This window comes from Danio rerio, chromosome 21, assembly GCF_052040795.2.
Source record: "Danio rerio strain M-AB ecotype USA chromosome 21, GRCz13ab, whole genome shotgun sequence".
NCBI lineage: Eukaryota > Metazoa > Chordata > Actinopteri > Cypriniformes > Danionidae > Danio > Danio rerio.
In genome coordinates, this window is record NC_141041.1 from 2,638,960 (window position 1) to 2,660,791 (window position 21,832).

At 34.5% G+C, this 21,832-nt stretch overlaps 1 protein-coding gene and 2 long non-coding RNA genes across 27 annotated transcripts in view; 2 read left to right on the top strand and 1 right to left on the bottom strand.

The window, feature by feature from the left end:
• The window catches only part of add1 (adducin 1 (alpha)), a 79,509-nt gene extending 70,828 nt beyond the window's left edge, over positions 1-8,681 (bottom strand). For 24 of the 25 annotated variants that reach the window (XM_087299840.1, XM_087299849.1, XM_087299826.1 and 21 more), the window contains exon 1: positions 8,539-8,681. The gene's annotated coding sequence lies outside the window, so the exon portion shown is untranslated. 25 annotated transcript variants of the gene reach the window in all.
• The window catches only part of LOC147838686 (uncharacterized), a 1,589,207-nt gene that overhangs the window by 548,965 nt on the left and 1,018,410 nt on the right, over positions 1-21,832 (top strand). The window lies entirely within an intron of this gene.
• LOC147831714 (uncharacterized) lies at positions 15,128-21,175 on the top strand. The gene is made up of 5 exons (XR_015519819.1): positions 15,128-15,243; positions 17,806-18,054; positions 18,446-18,492; positions 18,574-19,392; positions 19,574-21,175. It is a non-coding gene; the product is annotated as an uncharacterized LOC147831714 (long non-coding RNA).

Here is a 21,832-nt window from a genome sequence, read left to right on the forward strand (position 1 = left end):
TAAGGTCCTAAGACTGTTTATTTGGTTGTTTGTTGAGCGCAACAGGAGAAAAACAAAAAATATCCCATTTGTCATTCACACACATATTATGCCAAAGATATTTGAATGTTAGGTAGAGATCATGAAATAGTACCCCTGCGGATGCAACGATTAACTGGTTTCACTATTAATCGTGCTTTAATTAGTCACCAATAATTAATTTTAAAGGCTTCACAACACTGTGTTTCTGCACGAAACAAAACTGCTAGTTTGACGTTCAGAGCTTGTACACAGACACCCACGCACACTGGATTAACTATGGCTGAGGTTAATAACTAAGGGTTCACATATTGCGTCTTTTGCACACACAAGTTTGCTATTTCCAATGGAGGCACACGGCTTGTGTGCGCATATTGGAAGCAACACGTTCACGCACACTTTCCAGGCACACCTAGTTGAAAGAATGCATTTGTTCTCTATAAAAGGGAACTACTTGACTAATATGTAGCTTAGATTTACATTAGACAAACTTTTTTTTATTTATACTTATTTTTATTTATTCATTCATTCATTGTTCTGTCATTTATTTTCAGCGTAAAATTATTACTCATGTTTAAATGCCAAAAAATGTGTTTAAGTCCTTATTTTTAAGTCCAAACTTTAAGTCCAAAGAGAAATGGACTATTGATAACCGTGAAACCATGATTATTTCTAAGAATTTAATCATACAACCAAAATCTGTAATAGTTGCATCCCTATTAAATAAACTTTTTTTGTTTTGCGTTGCAAAGAACTCAATCTATACAACATTAAAGACTAATTTTTCAGTTTTTTTTTTATATGCTTTTAAACCCTCAGATTTTGAAAAGTTTCATGTCAGACACATATTTCCCCAACAATTCTTATAACAAGCCAAGTATCAATAGAAAGCTTTAGTTACTCAGCTTTCAAACTCAGATGTATAGATTTCAATTGACAAAAATTTACACATAAGGTTTTGTGATCCAGGGTCACACTAAAATGCTGCCTACGGAAGCTTTAGAAACTAAGCTATTGTGTCACTGTAAATATTCTTGATAGAAAAACTCAATAGTAAGACTTTTACATCATGAAAAATCAACAAGAGCAAATGCAAGACATCAATTGCAAAAAAAGGCATGCCATTATATGCACGAATTGTTGTTTTGCTGTGTAAATACACAAAAATAATTGCAGCATTGTATTAAGAAAACATGCTTGCCTTTTTATTCATTCTTTAAAGGAGTAGATTCTTTAATATTTAACAGATTATTAAAATCCTATGCAATGGTTGAAGAGCTGTTCGCCCTACACAAACTATTTCCTGTTTAAGGGAGCACAGCACTGTATGTATGAAAATGAGAGCAAAAAGAGGGAGGAGAAAGGAAGAGGGGAAACGTTAAACAACACAAGATGAAAATGAGAAACAGATTTTTGTCCCTCTAGAGGGTCGTGGGCGAGAGATTGAGTGGGCTTGTTTCACTGCACACTCCATCGCAGGTTTCACCATCACACTGCTATTGAGCCCAAAAATAACTGATAGAAATGATGGTTCCAACTGTAAATGAATGATTGGATGAGAAACAACCCAAAACAGTTTTAATCAAAATGTGGCACTGTCAATCAAATCCTATCTGTGTTTTTGGATAACCCGATAGTAAGTAAAAGCTTACAATGCATCACAGTGGCTCCAACACATCCAAAACGGAAACTTCTGTCATAATTTACTCATCCTCCACTTGCTTCAAACTTGTTTAAATTTCTTAGTTATATCCACTTATTAAATGTGACGTCACAAGAAGCGGCTTCAGGGTCCAAGGGCTTTATCAAACTGTATGGGGAGAGTCAACAAACGGAAAAATAAACATTTACAAACCACTGTAATTCTTTTGAAAATCATGATCGCAATATATATAATATCCTATGGCCAGAAAGTGAACATTTTTTGTAAATTATTCAAATATTGGTGTTTGTGATGCAGCAAGCAAAGACTGTTGTGTACACCATGAGCAGGGCCAGACGGAATCTGCAGACGTTTTTTGCTATTTCTGCTGAGAATTTTGGTTAAAATCTGCAGATTTCTGCAGAATTATTTTGGGAGTATCCAGCAGAGTATTATAACAAAAACCTTAATATATTAAATAAAAAAGAAATAAATTACTGAATAAAAACTGAATAAATTCAGATTTACACATTTACTCAAGTAAATAAACAGAATTAATAATGGGCTAAAAATCTGCAGAAATCTGCGGAAAATCTGCGAAATTCTGCGCGCACAGATTCTGTGTGGGCCTAACCATGACTTTATGAAATGCTCTTTAATGTGTGATTAATTGACTAATATTTTCTCAATTCAAATGTGTAGCGGCTTGGACCCGGAAACAGTATTTCATAACTCACAACTTAAGCAGATTGGTCACAAACGAAGATATACTATAGAAAAAAGCTATTCAGTTCAGTCAAAGCAGGGTGAATCAGCTTTCAGCCACTACGCCCCTCGCTGCTGGAATCAGCCTCCAGAAATGATCAGATGTGCACCAACATTAGGCACATTCAAATCAAGACTGAAAACACATCTGTTTAGCTGTGCCTGTACTGAATGAGCACTGTGCTGCGTCCGACAGATCGCACTATTATGTTTTTCGTTTTCTTTTTCATTCTTTTGTAACCTATTTTAACACATTTTAAATTGTTTTTATCTGTTTTTAATCATTTTTATTGTCTGCATTTTATGTCCTAAACTTGTCTTTGTTATTCCTGTTTATGTAAAGCACTTTGAATTGCCACTGTGTATGAAATGTGCTATATAAATAAACTTGCCTTGCCTATTCATTCATCCATTCATTTCAACCACGTGAGTGTAACGAGAAAAAAATGTTCATCTTGGGAGGAACTCTCAAGCAATTGCAATGTAACCGTGTAATGTAACAGTGTTTTCAAGAAGGGACTAAATAACGAATTACTTTTACCAAACAGAATGGCAGAATTATTAAGTTTTGCAGTTTCAACTTGATGATGTGTTCTGAAATGTGCAAGAATTGATATGTTCCAATTCTTAAAAAAGATTTGGTGATTAATATCTTATGATATGTTTATTGCAATGTTTGATAAGCTGTTTCTATAAATGCTTTATAGTTAGAACCTGATTGTTTGTTTTTTTCACCTAGAGATTTTTGCTAAAAAAAAAATCATTGAAGTCTATTAGGGTCAGTTTTATCAGGTCCATCCAGGACTTCAGCAAAATACAGAATACAAAGGTTAATTAGTAGTTATTAAACAACTCTGCATGTTGCATCATATTAAACTAGTGATGCAATGTGATTTCACTATTAACTGTGCTTAAATTTGTCACGTTTAATTAATCGTAAAGGCTTCTCAACACCGCGTTTCTGCATGGATGCTGCAACTAAACAAAGTTATGCCAACTGTGCGCTGGTTTCGAGCTAATAGACAGAGGATAATACGCACAAACTTGATCAACTATGGCTGAGGTTAACTAAGGGCTGTTCACATACTGCGTCTTTTGCACACGCTAGTTTGTTATTTCTTTTCTTGAGTGCATATTGGGAGTGACGGAACAAGGATTAATAATAATAATAATAATAATACATTTTATTTATAGTGTGCTTTTCTCAGACCCAAAGCGCAACAAGGAATCCAGGGCAAACATTAACAAAGCAGAACAATAAAAACACCACAATAAGACAATAAAATATGAACAATAAAATTGAATGATTAAACTGACAAAAATAATCAATCTAAGGTAAAAGCAACGATAACAGGTGTGTCTTGAGAAGATTCTTAAAACAGTCAAGAGAAGCAGCGTTCCTGATGCTGATGGGTAGACCATTCCATAGCTTAGGCGCAAGTTACGAAAAAGCTCTTTAGTTTACAGCGTGGTTGATACATCGCAAGTCCAGATGCATAACGAAGACTGCGGGTGGGAGTGGCGAGAGTTACCAGGTCACAAATGTAGTCAGGTGCTAGCCCCAGAACTGAACAGATCAGCTTCATACTTTGCAGGGCTGAGCGATTAATCAAAAAATAATGGAAATCAACATTTAGAACCTGTAATCAATCTATTTTTCAAGGTCAATTTTTTTAAATAACTTTTTCTACCGTATGTGGAGTCACTTGATGCCGCTCTGTTAAGGCAGAACAATACTTATATTATGATTTATAGTTTTATTATTATTATTATTATTTTACAGGGTTCAACGCAAAGGATTTTTTCTACTGGTCCGATTGGGCCAATGGTTTAGATTTTTACTTGCCCGACCAAAATTTCCACTGGCCCCACCAAAGAAAAAATACAATTCAATTTAATAGCTATTTTTTAGCCATGTATTTTAAATAATGTGTCAAAAATAATGCCTATAATTATCTAAATGTAATTTTTTTTTAAATAATACTTTTAAAATGTCAATATATGTATAATGAGCAAAATTATGTGTTAACAAAACAAAAAGAGCAGCATGGAAAATGTGAAGGTATTTTATTTCAGTTCAAAATTATTTAACAAAAAGGTGGCCCCAATCGGGCCAGTAATGATCCCGTCTACTGTCCCAAGCATCTCTCACACTGGCCCCGGGCCATCGGGCAGTCCTTATTGTTGAGCCCTGTTTTATTATACTTCTGCCAAGGTCACGTGTACAGTCCGGCGCAGCCTTCGTATACCCACGCACCTCTCAAAAAAATGTACTTGCATGTTACAATGACGCATAGCGCAAGCTTTGTGATTGGTAGGTTTGGTAACGTTGACGACGGTGGGCAACTCAACTCAACGTTGATGTCAGTGGACTATGAGGGCAGAAACATAAAATAAACAAAATAATCCAATATTCGTAATAAAGTTGAAAATTTAATACCTAATATAAAATCTAATACTCTGTGTGGAATATACACTTTGACTCAAAAAAAAAAAGTATATACAAAATTAAAATACCAAACAAGTTCATAATATAGTTGATCAAAAGTACCTTTCAGAGAGAGGTTCAGCAGACTGACTACATTTGATTTCTTTGAAACGGAAATACTAAGCTAATATGGATGCATTACACAAAAACTTTATTTATTGTTATTTTTAATTATTTATTCATATATTTATTCATTGTTCTGTCATATATTTTTAGTATAAAACTATTACTTATGTTTAAATGCCGAAATTTAAGTTAAAAGCCAAAGAGAAATGTTTGTTTTTTATTATTAGTTTGTGCTGCATTATTTGGTTACTAAGCAGCAATAAAAAACACTAAGAAGTTTTAATGTGGTTTACTAAACTAGATGTGTTTTGAAATGAATGAATGCATAATAATCGTGAAAACCGTGACTATTCCTCAGACTATAATCATACAACCAAAATCTATAATCATGCATAATGCATCCCTAAGTTAAATAGGACCTATTATTCCCCTTTTTACAATATATCAAATAATTCTATGATGTCTCTGTGACGTTGACGTGTGACGTTTCAGCTAAAAAAACAACAACACACAAATAATGTTTTATAACTCTCTGAAACTGACCCTTTTAGGCTTTGATCCTAAAGGTGCCGTTTTGATGACTGTTTCTTTAAATTCAAATGAGATTGGATTTCATTCAAAAGAGGGTGGAGCTACAAAAATATCAGCAGATTCAAAATAGTACTAATGTGAAAAAGTCAGAAGAAGTCAGTCGATGGAGATTAAAACTAAACATTTAAAATCTTCTTAGTCACTGAAATTATCTTCAGAAGGTCAAACCTCTAATGACGGATGGCTGCTTCTCACTCAGGGCTGTTTATGCTAATGAGAGAGAGGTTGTCACTAATGGGTGGGACTTTCCATCTCTGATGACACATACAAAGAGTTAATTTCAATCAAAGTGTTTCTGCAGACTGTTGTTAACAAGTCTGATTATAAAGAATGCAAATAATTAATTTTTACCATTAGAAGCTGGATATATTTACACTGTTGCCACAAAACAGTGCTTAAACCACTTCTAGAAGTGACTTTTGCAAAACACGTCCCCTGACTCCCCTGTAATGCGATCATAAAAGCAACAATACACTCCTATACACTTCCTGTGACTTCACAGATCTGCCCTGGCCTTATGGTTGAAAGCAGCAGACAGACGCTTCAGTCTTTCTCTGACCGACAGACTGTCAAAACACCAGCGACACATGCATGAGCCCAATCTGTGATCAGTACAAAAACACTGACATCCCGCGACACAAGAGGCCTAATGCGGGTTAGTGATAAACCGATATATCAGCCAGGCATGGATGGCCACTTAGTGTCACTTCAAAACAAATGGCGCACATTTTTACGCCACAAAAGAATAAGAAAACATCCTGATATGATGATGAACTACAGCAGAGTTCAAACTAGGGTCACAAGGGTGTGCTTGGGGATGCATGGAATAAAAATAACACTTAATCTATAATACTGATTTAAATTTCTAACTTTTGATTTAACAGCACCAAGTTAAAATTCTGTATAATAAATGTTTATGAAAATTTCTAGCTCCTTGTATTTTAAATATATTAATAGCATCACAAATTGGTTTGGCAAAAGTTCATCACATCTTAATATAGGAAAAACCAAACAGCTATGTCTGGGAAGTCTACCAAGAGTAGTAGATATTAGGTTTTATAAACCAATCATTATCAATGGAAATATAGTCAAATTTTAAGTATTTAGGTACAAAAATTGACAATAAACTGAATTTTCATAGTAATGTAGAGGATGTTTATAAGGCAAGTCAGCTATTCAGTCTACTCTGCAAGTTTTAATGTTAGCTTACAGACTTCAAACTTGGCACATAGATCATTAACAGAGTGTCTTCACATGTAATAATGTTTCATGTTTTGGTAACACAACACTAAAACAGAAGAAGAAATTATCACAAATTATCAATCAGGCAAATAAGATAACTGGTCTCAAACAACATTCGCAACATTGCAACTTTGAAAGACAATACACATCCCGCTAACTCAGCTTTTGAAGTGCTACTGTCAGGACACAGGTTTAACTCCTAAAACCTGAGGAAATGCTTATAAGTAATTTATCCCAATTGCAGTTGTTGTTATAAATCAGATCACTGTTTGAAGTGAACTGGGTGGTTGTCAACAATGATCTGTGGTATTATGTATGGGGCTAATTTGTTTTTTAAGTTTCTAACTTGTTGTCTTGATTAGTGTTGCTAATGTGTGATTGTTGCATGTATGCAGTATGGACAATAAAGTTTAAACTAAACCGAGTTAAAATGCAATCATTTACACACACATTATATATATATATATATATATATATATATATATATATATATATATATATATATATATATATATATATATATACACACACACACACACACACACATATGACCATACAACATGCTTTGTAGAAATTCTGTTAATTAAATTGCACAACCCTCCAAAAATTATTCTAATAAAAAGGATAAGAGTTGGCTGTCTGTAGAACATACAGGATTAAAGGTATTTTATATGACATTTTTGCATTTATGAGAAAAAAAAGTGTCGTTATGGATATGGCGTCTCTCGGTTATGGATGTGACAGATGTGAAATTGCCACTTGTGTGATTTTGGTAAATCAAAAATAATTGTTTAAAAACACTGACAGAGACATTTTGAGTATTTGAGTACTGTAAAATAGTTGCTTACACAAAAAGGTATTTTTGTTTTGATATTTTGGTAAAAACTGGATTTGTTTTCATGGCAAGGTTGAAATTTGCAGATGACACAACGCACATCACTTTTAAACAAGCAAAAACAAACTGGATTGCTTTACTCAGACTCTAAACTCACAAATATTCAATATTTATGGCTACACTTTGCTAAAAACTCAAATTCATAAAAATGGGCTTAAACACATTACACATATGCAAATATATCTATAATACAGCTGTATTTGTTTCATGTGATTCTTTTTGTCATATAGACAAAATTATCTGTAGCAAATAAGCAAACTAGATAAACAATATACTAATGCTTCTCTTATCATTCTTAAATTGCTAAAAGCAGCATCCACACATCCATAAGCCTAATTACAATACATCACATAACAAAAATTGTAGATGACACAACAAATATCACTTTTAAACAAGCAAAAACAAACAGTCAATAGGCCACTCTAATCAGAGTCGTTCTAAAGTCACAAATATTCAATATGTTTGCATAACTTTAGCTAAATAGTAAATATTTTCAACTTTAAATAACAAATAAAAACACTTTAACTATTTTTCCTTCGTGTGCGTACAGCAGTGGCCCTCGCGCGCGCGACTGTCCTGTCCGTAGCTCGCGGGTGCGCGCACGTCTACTACATCAAAAATACGTTACCGAGAGTCACAATCGCGACACAAAACCACCAAACGACCTCAGAAACACAAAACAAACGACAAAACATAAACAACAAACGCGTTCCTCCTGCAGAAAGCGAAAGCTAGCGCCACTAGCACCCGCGCTAACGGTGAGGCCGCGCGACTAAACCCCCTGAGGAGAATAATCCAGACAGAAAGCACATTAAGAAAAGCAAAACTTACGCTTATCTGGGTGCAAGTGCGCGGCTGGAATGGACAGCGACTTGGGAACAGGCGGGGAGCTCGTGCTTTTTCTCCGTAAACGGGTTTGTGTCACTGTTTGTTTCTGCAAGCGTTTGTTTCTGTCGGTGCGCGGCTCTCAGACTGGGGCGCGGCGCTCTGGACGGGCTGAAGTGAAGAGGCTTCTGATTGGCCCGCGTCACGCTAGTTTCCACCCACAACTCGTAGCGGAGGCATTGATGTGCTCCGCCCACACAAATGAGGGGCGGGGCCTGTGTGTCCGCTTGATAACATTGGAGATGGGCGTGTGCATTCGCTTTTCTGACACTTGGTTGGAGGCAGTATTTGATTTAATCTGAACCTTTTTGCATATTATTTAAAGCAGTGGTTCTCAAACTTTTTCACCAAGTACCACCTCAGAAAAAAATGTCTCTCCAAGTACCACCATAATAACCAGTATTAAAATATATTAGCGTACACTCTAAAAATATTCTTTAGACCAACGAAAAAATAAATAAACGTAACAGTTTGCATCAATATATTCAAATTACGACAACATCTAACAAAGTGAAGTTCAGAAAACAAACTTTATTATGACCTTTATGAACTTTAAAATGACCTTTCCCTTCTCAATCAGAGGCATTTTTACAAACCATAAACTCAATTTTTTAAGTAAAGTACCCAAAAATTTGTTTTTTTAATTAAAATTTCAAACAAATCCAGTGTTATGTACTTATGTACATGCAAGTTTTTAAGTTTATAACCTCAAATAAATGAAGTAGCTGAAATTGCTTGTTTTTTTATACTGTTCATTTAGTTGCTTGTAAGAAATACATTTAACAACATTTTATTTTTTATTTATTTTAAACAACAGTTTTTCATTGTTTTACAAAACAAAAACATTTGTGCAAAATAACAAAAAAAAAACATCAGTGTGTGTACTTAAAAATACAAAACAACTCCATTAGTGTGGAAAACAGTTATCAACAGTTTCTTTGGGCTGCTACAAGTTAAATATTATTTTAAACTAATTGACAGATATATTTACCTTTAAATTAGCCACCTTTTTAAATCGATGTAATTATCAATATTTTCCTGTTATGAAAACTTACTGGCGAGGCAGTGGCGCAGTAGGTAGTGCTGTCCCCTCACAGCAAGAAGGTCGCTGGTTCGAGCCTCGGCTCAGTTGGCGTTTCTGTGTGGAGTTTGCATGTTCTCCCTGCCTTCGCCTGGGTTTCCTCCGGGCGCTCCGGTTTCCCCCACAGTCCAAAGACATGTGGTACAGGTTAATTGGGTAGGCTAAATTGTCTATAGTGTTTGTGTGGATGTTTCCCAGAGATGGGTTGCGGCTGGAAGGGCATCCGCTGTGTAAAAACTTGCTTGATAATTTGGTGGTTCATTCCACTGTGGATTAATAGATAACCAGCTAAAACCAGTTAGACCAGCCTAGCCAAGCTGGGAGTCCAGCCAAAATCAGCTATATCCAGCTTAAACCAGGCTGGTCAAGCTGGATTTGGCTGGTCATTTTCCAGCCTGACCAGCTAAGACCAGGCTGGAAATGGCCAAAACCCCTCTAAAACCAGCCTGGTCAACCAGCTAAAACCAGCCAACCAGCCTAGGCTGGTTTAAGCTGGATTTTTCAGCAGGGTATGTAGCACCGTGGTCCTGCAAAACATGACATTCACACATGCGGAATGACAATAAAGCTCAACTTGAGTTGAATTTGCCACTTTCGTAATTGTTTTAATGATGTGTTTGCTGCATTTTGAGTCAAAACATGTCTGAGATTAAGCCTACAGTTACAGTTAGTTAGTTTAATAATTAATAAACACGATACTAGAGAAATGTGCAAATACAACGTACTTTCAGAAAATCAATCCATTGGTTAAATTTACATACAGTGTAGTCTTTAGACTATTCGTTCATTTTTCTTCAGGTTACTCTATTAATCAGGGGTCGCCACAGCTGAATGAACCGTCAACTTATCCAGCACATGTTTTACATAGCGGATGCTCTTCCAGCTGCAACCCAGTACTGGGAAACTCCAATACACACTCATTCACAGACACACACTACGGCCAATTTAGTTAATCAGTTCCCCTATGGCGCATGTGTTTGGATATGTGGGGGAAACCAGAGCACCCGGAGGAAACCCACACCAACACGGGGAGAACATGCAAACTCCAGTGACCCAACCAGGACTCAAACCAGCAACCTTCTTGCTGTGAGGCCACAATGCTCCCCACTGAGCCACTGTGTTGCCCTTCTTTAGATTATTACAATATAAAATGGTTTAATGTGGAAAACCCTAAAAATGTTCTTCTCTGGCATCACAACAAAATGTTGAAAAGTAATAATTTAAGTCATGTGAGATATGTGAGACATGCTTTACAGTAGCAGCACCAAGTTTCCCAATTTAAATATCCGAATTTGTATTTGTTGTTTTTTAAATCCCCTATCAGCTCAAGTGGTGCTCTATCAGCTGCTTCGTGGTCACGTGGGTCCAGTCCTGGCCTGTCATTTCTTAAACTCACCACATGATGTCGCTATTTAGATTACTGTATTTATTAGTAAACCATTCTCTATATACGGATGACTGCCTTTAAATTACTGTGTCAGTATGCTGTTTACTTGGCAATGATGATTGACATTTGGGCAGCACAATGGATTTCTATATAAACTTTACATGTACAGTGCTCAGCATAATTGAGTACAGCCCATTTTGATTAATTATATTGTCTTTTGATTTCTAAATATGTTCAAGCAAAATATTGCAAAAAAAATTATTACAACCTACAAAATTTTATCTAAATTTTCCTTTTTTTTGTGCTTTTTCCTCTTTTTTAAATGTGTATTTAATATTTTTCTATAACATAATTTGACTGTACTAGTTTAATTTAATTAAAATAATTATATGCATAATTATAAAAAGTAAGCAAACTTAACAGTACCAAGTTACAGTGGGTTTGTACTTAAAGTAAAGTCAACTTGTCATGTTTTAGGCAACATATTTACTCACTTTAAGTAAAATCAACTTGTTGGTGTTCTTGGTTTTCAAAAGTAAAGTCAACTTGTCACTTTTAAGGCAACTTGTTTACTTTAAGTAAAGTCAACTTGTGTTAAGGCAATGAATTTACTCACTTTTTTAGTAAAGTCAACTTGTTTTTTAAGGGAACGAGTTTACTCACTTTTTAAAGTGAAGTCAACTTGTTGGTGTACTGTGTTTTTTAAAGTAAAGTCAACTTGTCATGTTTTAGGCAACTGGTTTACTCACTTTAAGTAAAGCCAGCTTGCCACTTATAAGGTAACTTGTTTACTTACTTTTTTACATTAAAGTCAGCTTATTTTTTTAAGCCCATGAGTTTACTCCTTTTTTTAAGTAAAATCAACTTGTTGGTGCACTTGGTTTTCAAAGTAAAGTCAACTTGTCACTTTTAAAGCAGCTTGTTTACTCACTTTTTAAAGTGAAGTCAACTTGTTTTTTAAGGGAACGGGTTTACTCATTTTATTAAGTAAAGTCAACTTGTTTGTTGTTCCTACTTTTTACTCGCTTTTTACAGTGAAGTCAACTTATTAGTGAAGTAAAGTCAACTTGTCGCTTTTAACCCAATGAGTTTACTCACATTTTTAAGTAAAGCCAACCTATTTTTGAGGCAATGAGTTTACTCACTTTGTACAGTAAAGTCAACTTGTCATGTCTTAGGCAACAGGTTTACTCAGTTTAAGTAAAGTCAACTTGTGTTTTAGGGCAATGAGTTTACTCACTTTTTTAAGTAAAGTCAACTTGGTGTATTTGATGTTAAACTAAAGTCAACTTGTCTCTTATAAAGCAATGAGTTTACTCACTTTTTTAACTATAAAGTCAGCTAATCACTTTTAAAGTAACGAGTTTACTCACATTTTTAAGTAAAGTCAACTTATTTTTTAAGGCAATGGATTTACTGTCTTTTTTAAATAAAGTCAACTTGTTTTTTAAGGCAACTTGTTTACTCACTTTTTAAAGTAAAGTTAACTTGTGTTTTAAGTGAACGAGTTTACTCATTTTATTAAGTAAAGTCAACGTGTTTGTTGTACCATAGTTTTAAAAGTAAAGTCAACTTTTAAGGCAATGAATTTACTCACCTTTTTAAAATAAAGTCAACTTGCTTTTTAAGGCAACTTGTTTACTCACTTTTTAAAGTAAAGTCTTTTGTTTTTTGTGTTTTTTAAAACACAACTTGTGTTTTGAGGGAACGAGTTAACTCATTTTATTAAGTCAACTTGTTGGTGTATTTAATTTTTAAAGTAGTCAACTTTTAAGGCAATCAGTTCACTCACCTTCTTTAAGTAAAGTCAACTTGTCATGTTTTAGGCAACAGATTTACTCACTTTAAGTAAAATCAACTTGTTGGTGTTCTTGGTTTTCAAAAGTAAAGTCAACTTGTCACTTTTAAGGCAACTTGTTTACTTTAAGTAAAGTCAACTTGTGTTAAGGCAATGAATTTACTCACTTTTTTAGTAAAGTCAACTTGTTTTTTAAGGGAACGAGTTTACTCACTTTTTACAGTGAAGTCAACTTGTTGGTGTACTGTGTTTTTTAAAGTAAAGTCAACTTGTCATGTTTTAGGCAACTGGTTTACTCACTTTAAGTAAAGTCAGCTTGCCACTTATAAGGTAACTTGTTTACTTACTTTTTTACATTAAAGTCAGCTTTTTTTTTAAGCCCATGAGTTTACTCCTTTTTTTAAGTAAAGCCAACTTGTCGCTATTAACCCAATGAGTTTACTCACATTTTTAAGTAAAGCCAACCTATTTTTGAGGCAATGAGTTTACTCACTTTGTACAGTAAAGTCAACTTGTCATGTCTTAGGCAACAGGTTTACTCAGTTTAAGTAAAGTCAACTTGTGTTTTAGGGCAATGAGTTTACTCACTTTTTTAAGTAAAGTCAACTTGGTGTACTTGATGTTAAACTAAAGTCAACTTGTCTCTTTTAACGCAATGAGTTTACTCACTTTTTTAACTATAAAGTCAGCTAATCACTTTTAAAGTAACGAGTTTACTCACATTTTTAAGTAAAGTCAACTTATTTTTTAAGGCAATGGATTTACTGTCTTTTTTAAGTAAAGTCAACTTGTTTTTTAAGGCAACTTGTTTACTCACTTTTTAAAGTAAAGTTTACTTGTGTTTTAAGTGAACGAGTTTACTCATTTTATTAAGTAAAGTCAACTTGTTTGTTGTACCAAAGTTTTAAAAGTAAAGTCAACTTTTAAGGCAAAGAATTTACTCACTTTTTTTAAATAAAGTCAACTTGCTTTTTAAAGCAATTTGTTTACTCACTTTTTAAAGTAAAGTCTTTTGTTTTTTGTGTTTTTTAAAACACAACTTGTGTTTTAAGGGAACGAGTTTACTCATTTTATTAAGTCAACTTGTTGGTGTATTTAACTTTTAAAAGTAGTCAACTTTTAAGGCAATCAGTTCACTCACCTTCTTTAAGTAAAGTCAACTTGTCACGTTTTAGGCAACATGTTTACTCACTTTAAGTCAACTTGTTTTTAAGGCAACTCCTTTAATCACTTTTTTAAGTAAAGTCAACTTTTCTCTGGCAGATTTGGATAATTAATGTGCAGTATCCCAAACTTGGTGCTGCTACTGTAAAGCATGTCTCACATTAAATCTCACATGACTTAAATTATTACTTTTAGAGTGGGTTTATTGCCACTCTAAACCATTTTATATTGTAATAATCTAAAGAAGGGCAACACAGTGGCTCAGTGGGTTACATTGTGGCCTCACAGCAAGAAGATCGCTGGTTCGAGCCCCGGCTGGGTCATTTGTCATTTCTGTGTGGAGTTTGCATTTTCTCCCTGTGTTGACGTGGGTTTCCTCTGGGTGCTCCGGTTTCCCCCACAGTCCAAACACATGCGATATAGGTGATATTGGTAAGCTAAATTAACCCTAGTGTATGTGAGTGTGTGCAAGAGTGTGTGAGTGTTTCCCAGTGTTGGGTTGCGGCTGGAAGGGCATCCGTTGCATAAAACATGTGCTGGATAAGTTGGCGGCTCATTACGCTTGGGTGACCACTGATTAATAAAAGCCGAAAAGAAATTGCATGCATGAATGAACTTGTCTCTTTAAGGAAACAAGTTTACTCACTTTTTAAAGAAAAGTCAGCTTGTTGGTGTACTTGGTTTTTAAAAGTAAAGTCAACTTGACACTTTTAAGGTAAAGAGTTTACTCAATTTTTAAGTGAAGTAACTGATTGCATTTTACACTTCATATTTGACCCAACATTGGGTTAAAATAACCCATTCTTTGGTTTAGAGTGTAGACAAAGCAGCGGTCTTATATTTCAGTCCAGTAGTCTTGAGTTGTATTTACTCCAGGAAAGCAGGAGAAGTTACTCCTTGTGTAATTTCAGAAATGCCTTGCGTGTCTCTATTCTTCCAGTGGCCAAACACTGTAATGAGATCAACTGAACTTTACCATCTATTGTGAAACATTAACACAGCCAAGGTCCTTTTCACAAGAATGAACATGGGCTAAACCAGTCTCTCCAGTAGAGTCACACGTCACTGAAGAGGTCTAAACTATTTCCTCAATCGTTTCCTCGTTCATTCTATATTTCTTCGCAGTGATTTTACGGTTTGTAGTAAACGTCTCTGAGGATTTCAATGCACAAATCTGAATTAGGAATTAAACCTGGAATAAATAAACAGATCTGGATTCTGGTGAGTGTGCGGACAGAAATTCATGTGTGAAAATGTTTAGCACGTAGCTCTGATTTAGAAATGATCAGATTTGGTGAAAGGAGAAGAGTGTGCATTCATTGGAGGATGTTTCGATTTTAAAATATATGAGAGAAAAATCCCATATTCCTCATTCATTTATATACATTTGCATTCTTAAGTGTTTTAAGCATTTTCGCAGCATTTTAGGTGACTCAAACATATTGCTATTGTAATTAATTATAAATTATACCTATAAATGTAATACATAAATAATGCATTAACCAATATTAAAACTGTATGTTATTGTAAAAATTAATATTGTTATTTTTCAATGCACACTTTGGTTTTAGAACAACTTTGATTAATGGTTTTGATGCACTTTGTCAAATATTGACTGTTATATATCTGACCTTATCATGAATATGAATCTTTTTTTCATCATTTAATGTCATTAACATTTCTTTGCTTTTTAAAAATCCAAATTTCTTATGTTAAAAGATAAATCAAATAGTTTGTTTTTATTGTCCTCTTAAATGTTTGGTTTATAAATCTTGATCATGAACACGAGCAAATATAGTAACGTGATTCCTCAGCATATAATAGGACAGCATGGAACAGGATAGAACAGCATAAAATAGAGAAGATAAAAGCATAAAACACTAGAACAGCATAGAATAGAATAGAATAGAATAGAATAGAATAGAATAGAATAGAATAGAATAGAATAGAATAGAATAGAATAGAATAGAATAGAATAGAACAGCATAGAACAGAATAAAAAAGCATAGAATAAAATAGAACAGTATAGAACAGAACAACATAGACTAGAGTAAAACAACATAGAATAGAATAAAACAGAAAAGAATAGAATAGAATAAAACAGCATATAATAGAATAGAATAGAATAAAACAGCATAGAATATAATATAATATAATATAATATAATATAATATAATATAATATAATATAATATAATATAATAGAATAGAATAGAATAGAATAGAACAGAACAGAACAGAACAGAATAGAACAATAGAATAGAATAGAACAGGACAGCATAGACTAGAATAGAACAACATACAATAGAATAAAGTAGAACAGCATAAAATAGAATAGAATAGTGTAGAACAGCATGGAATAGAATAGAATAAAAAAGCATACAATAGAATACAACAGCATAGAATAGAGTAAAATACAATAGAACAGCATAGAATAGAATGACAAGAAACAGAAGAAACATCATATAGTAGAACAGCATGGAATTGAATGGCATGGAACAAGATAGAACAACATATAATAAGCATAAAGCATAAAATAGAATAGAGTAAAAAGTACAGCATAGAAAAAATAGAGTTGAATAGAATAGAACAGCATAAAATAGAACAACACATAATATAATAGAGTAGAACAGCATGAAATAGAAGGGAACAGCATAGAATAGAGTAAAATAGAACAGCATGGAAAAAATAGAAATTTATAGAACGCAAATGACAAAGTAGAACAGCCTAGAATAGAATAGAATAGAATAGAATAGAATAGAATAGAATAGAATAGAATAGAATAGAATAGAATAGAATAACACACTCTCAGAAATAAAGGTACAGAAGCTGTCACTGGGGTGGTACCTTTTCGAAAGGTACACATTTGTACTTGAAGGGTCCATATTGGTAACTCACGGGTACATACTGGCACCTAAATATTTTAAAAGGAGCACTTTTGCACTTTTTAGTTACTAATATGTACCCATGAGGTATTAATATGGACCTTTTAGGTACAAACTTGTACCTTTTCTAAAGGTACCACCCTAGTGACAACTCGCGTACCTTTATTTCTGAGAGTGCAGAATAGAAAAAACAGAATATAACAGTATGGAATAAAGAAGAGAAAAGCATAAAAATAGAACAGCATAAAATAAAATAGAATAAAATAGCATATAAGAACAGCATATAATGGAATAGAATAGAAAACCATAGACAAAAACATAGTAGAATAAAATAGACCAGCATGGAAAAGCATAGAAATTAGTAGAGCAGCATATAATAGAAAAAAAAATGAATAGAATAGCATAGGATGGAATAGAATAGAATAGAATAGAATAGAATAGAACAGAACAGAACAGAACAGAACAGCACAGAATAAAATAGAATGGAATAGAACATCATATAATAGAATGACTACACTCTTGGAAATGAAGGTACGAGAGCTGTCACTGGGGTGGTACCTTTTCAAAAGGTACACATATAAAGGGTCCATATTAATACCTCAAGGGTATTAGTACCTAAAAAGTACAAAAGTGTTCCACTTAAAAATTTTAGGTCCAATATGGACCCTTTAAGCGCAAATGTGTCTTATGAAAAGGTACCACCCCAGTGACAGCTTGCGCATCTTTCGAGAGTGTAGAATAGATCTGTCATTGCTTGAACAATTAAAGACTGTAGAGCAGGTTTTGGTATGACACAAACATTAATAGATGCAAAGAAAAAATTAAAAGGAAGAGGGTTTTTTTAAAAATGTGATTCGAGTTAATTCTGTTTTTATTTCTGATGTTTCTATTCTCCACAGCTCTTCTCTGGAAGCTCAGAATAAGACTTCATTTGAGTGAAATCATCAGAAAACGGTGAGAGATGACAGTGAGAGGACAAGATGCAGCCGAAGAGGAAGAAAAGACAAGAAAGCAAACAATGGAGAGAGAGGAAGACAAGCCTGCGCAGAAGAAAACAACACTGAAGAGAGGGAAAGAAAACAGCTGTGGATTCGCAGAACATCTGACAGTGCAGCAGAAAAACAGCCTCGACAACTACAGACCAAAGTGTAAGATAATCTGAGATAAATATATACACAATACAATACAGCATTATTTGTATAGCACCAAAGTTGACCAAAGTGCTTTACACGATCCAGTACAGACATAAAAACAATTACAACACACAACAACAATGACCTTATAATAAAACACAATAAACAACAGGCTGTAAACATGAGCGAAGTTCAGCATATTTCAGCAAATTCTACAACAGAAGAAAACAAAGCCTATTTCTAGTGATTGCATTTTTCTTGGATTGTGACATTAATTTAATAACAATTATAACCAGGTGGCTTTATGTTATTTATTCAAACTATCCTGTATGGGTGTTTGTTTGTTCATTTGTTCATTTGTTTGTTTGTTTGTTTGTTTGTTTGTTTGTTTGTTTGTTTGTTTTAGTCTCTCTGGATCCAGACGGACCTGCTGAACACAAATTCACAGACGAGGTGAGAGACTGACTGATTCCGAGATTAAACCTCTGTGTGTTTGTGTGTTAAAGTCTAATATTGTGTGTATTTTTTCTTCAGAAAGCCTCTGTTTCCCTGCTCTGACTGCAGAACATCTCTTTCAGTAATGATTCACAATGAGACTGGAAGATGAAACACTTTCCTCTGAAAATGCTCTAGTTTTAAGAGTTTTAAGATTTCTTCTTTTTTAAGAACGTCTTCAGTTAAGAAAACGCCATTTCTGCGTCACAACTCACATATCATCCATCCTAAATAGTGCTCAAAAATTGAATTAATCTGTCATAAATCAATATATGCTAAAATGAGTTTTCCAAAGTCGACAAGCATAAAATCAGGTAAAAAATCAGGTAATTAGAAAAAGCAAACTCAAACATGTCCTCTACCGTGATGTACATCCATTTGAAGCTGTTCTGAAAGTAAAACAAACTGTAGGGTGGTGCATGATTATGTCCTTTGGAAACCAATCGGATGATTGGAAGATGGGAGTTGCAAGTCAAATGAAAGAAGATTGATGATTGGATAAGGTCAGAGCAGAAATGAGATACACGTTAATAATCCCGCACCAAAGCACTATTAGCCCTGCTCTAAAGGACTAATAGTTCCGCCCAAAGGACTAATAGCCCTACCCTGAAGGACTAAGAGTCCCACCCCAAATGACTAATAGCTCCACCCAAAGGACTAATAGCTCTGCCCTAAAGGACTGATAGTCCCACCCCAAAAGACTAATAGCTCAGCCCAAAAGGACTGGTAGCCCCGTCCTAAAGAACTAATAGCTCCGCCCTAAAAGACTAATAGCCCTGCCACAAAGCACTAATAGCTCCACCCTAAAGGACTAGTAGTCCCGCCTAAAAAGACTAATAGCTCCGCCCTAAAAGACTAGTAGTCCCGCCTAAAAGGACTAATAGCTCCGCCCTAAAAGACTAATAGGCCTGCCCCAAAGCACTAATAGCTCCGCCCTAAAGGACTAGTAGTCCCGCCTAAAAGGACTTATAGCTCGGCCCCTCAAGGACTGAAAGTCCTGCCCCATTTGACTAATAGCCCTGCCCTAAAGAACTAATAGTCCCGCTCCAAAGGACTGATAGCCCTGCCCTAAAGGACTAATAGTCCCGCCCCATATGACTAATAGCCCTGCCCTAAAGGACTGATAGCTCCACCCTAAGGACAGACTATGTGACCAAAAGTTAAGAAAAGTCATTTCAAGGGGTGAGAGACGATTACAATTTGATAAAAAATTCTCAGGGCAAATTAATTTTTACAAAATAATGAACAGATACCTTATTTATTACAAGCAATACTAGGCATTCAATTTAGATTTCATAGCAACTTTAAGTGGAAAGGCTTTGGTTAAAATGTTCGAATGATTCCAAATAGTTAACCAATAGAAAATACTCACACACTCAAAAGTATGTACTTTTTTGTACGAAAGGTAGTATAAGTAGATTAATCGGGATGCAGCACATGTCCACATTGAAGGTCAAAGATCATCAAAGATATCTTCAAAGATATCTATAAGCCAGTGTGGGACAAAACAATGACAAATTTTGCATTTATAAGATATAAAACCATTATAAACATGTAAATCTTGCAGATTGTCACTTCCGCCTAAATGGGTCAACAGTTTTCACATCATCTCATTTAGTTTCTCATCAAATCTTCTGACCAATCAGATGCTCTCTAGTGTCTGACATGCCCCGCCCCCTTCAAGATGCTTTTCATTTGATGCGCTTGAGCTCAACCACACACAAATGCGGAGTCAAATTCGGATCAAATTTGCATTTGAAGAGGCTCCTTTTGTTGATGTCAGTTTGACGCTTCAGCCACAATCTTCTAAGCCACGCCCCCTTTACCGTTAATTTACTATGAGGGAATGATGTGCAGAAAGAAAGCCCCGCCCCCTACTTAATATTCCGTTTCAGTTGGAAGTACATCAGCACACTGAAATAAAAGTCTCAGCAACTTTTGTTTCACGTTAGCTTTATATCACACGTATGAAAACGATGACGCATTTAAGCCATGTGAACAAAACATTATAAAAATGATACTTTGCAGTGTTCTCTGAATGTTTCAAGTCAAAAACACATGCATATGCAAAAAGCTTGATTAGACTTTTGGACGATTGTGAAATGCGATGACGTTTCTCGTAAGATTTTTGTACAAACGTTTGCTCATTCCTTCTGAGAATGTTGAGTGGGCCTATATCTGTACTGTGTACATTCATAAACCTATTTTTGGTTTTGGTTTAATAGTAAATAAATTAGACAGGCGTTTTCATGCGATAGTAGGAAGCAGAAACACTGAGATCCTCCTGTTTGAACTGCAGATCCATACAGTAGATTTCATCTCTAGTTTGAGCATTAATAATAATTACTGTAGCAGAAATGCCAATGTTTTTCTATATGATTACAGTAACTGGAGATTTCCTCAAGCTTCATTACTGCTGTCAACACTGTAAAAGACACCCGTAAATTAGCAGTTTTCTGTATTTTGCGATTGATGAACATTTTGTTAAGTGTCTTCAGAGTGTTTAAGGACATTTACTGCATTAGACCATTGTGTTTATTCCTTTCTGAATGATTTTAGATGTCAAGACAACACTAATTTGTCATTAAAGCTGTCCGTTGCTTTGCAAAGCAAAATAAATATGAACTATTAAGCCAACAAATGAGTTTCTGCATGTTTTTTCTAAATGCATATTTATTTTATACAAGCTTACAAAGAGCAAACATTAATAGTATTATTAGATATGGAAAATGCAGACGTCTAAATATCTTTAAATCAAGATACACTGCTTAAACAGTAAAATGAGATGAGAAGTTTTTTCTGTGTTAACTTATTATAGACCCATTTCTCAGAAAACAAGATTTGTTTTCTTCACTTTAAATGGTAACTCAAGTAAATAAAGAGGATGATATGCACTGTTTTGGGGTGTGCAACTTTTATTTTAAATTGCAATGTAATGTAATGTAATGTATTGTGTATTGTGTATTTATATAGCACATTTAATATGGCCATACACCCAGTTTGTTCTGCTCTGATTTGTTTTGCTCTGATTTAACATTTATTAAAGACTTTCAACATTGAAAAGGAGAATTAAGGCTTAAGAGAGTTAAAAAGTTGGTAACTTTATTTAAAGTCACAATTCATACTGTTATTAGCTTAATAAAATAAGACTAAAGTAGCAGCTGGGTTTAGAGTAATTCTTAAAAAATTATATTTTATAACTAATAAATGGGGGGCGACGCAGTAGCGCAGTGGGTAGCACGTTCGGCTTACAGGAAGAAGGTTGCTTGGTCGCTAGTTCGAGCCTCGGCTAAGTTGG